Source organism: Etheostoma cragini, chromosome 4 (assembly GCF_013103735.1).
Source record: "Etheostoma cragini isolate CJK2018 chromosome 4, CSU_Ecrag_1.0, whole genome shotgun sequence".
Lineage (NCBI taxonomy): Eukaryota > Metazoa > Chordata > Actinopteri > Perciformes > Percidae > Etheostoma > Etheostoma cragini.
The window spans coordinates 8,463,260-8,463,895 of NC_048410.1; positions in this window are offsets into that span (position 1 = coordinate 8,463,260).

Sequence of the window (636 nt, forward strand, 5' to 3'; positions counted from 1 at the left end):
ACTATTGTCACAGAGTAGATAGAAAATGTAGATGCCATCTTTTTTCAGCAAATCCCTATATTCATGTTTTGTCATATCATATTTTGAATAACTCAATGTAAAAATAGGCTTAGGCATTTTTTATTGCCTTTTTTTTTTTTTTACAAATATCAATTTACAAATATACATGTGTTTCAAGTCAAGCTAAATTTAGTCAAGCTCAATCAATGCCCAACTGATCATGCATTTTATTACTAACACGTGTGTTTCTTACTCTGCTAAAAGTCCAAATGTCTGCTGTGAAAACAGCCTTTTAAGAGTGCTCTAAACTTAGCCTCTCTAAGTTTGTTAAAACTATTGTCAGCTTATTATCCATCCATCCATCTTCGTCCGCTTATCCGGGGTCGGTTCGCTTATTATCATTCTCTGCAACTAAGTTATTTTACTTTATTTTCTTAGACTGTATTTAAGTGATTTGTCTTTTACTTATACGTTTGAATGCATTGTTTTGCATTGTGGTATTACTACTTTTATTTCAGTGAAGGATGTGAATACTCCACTGCTTGCCTGTGATTAGAACACATTTTTATTAGGATGTATTAGTAATGATGTATTGTAATAGACCTCTCAGCTGCTGGATTGACACATTTCTCTTCA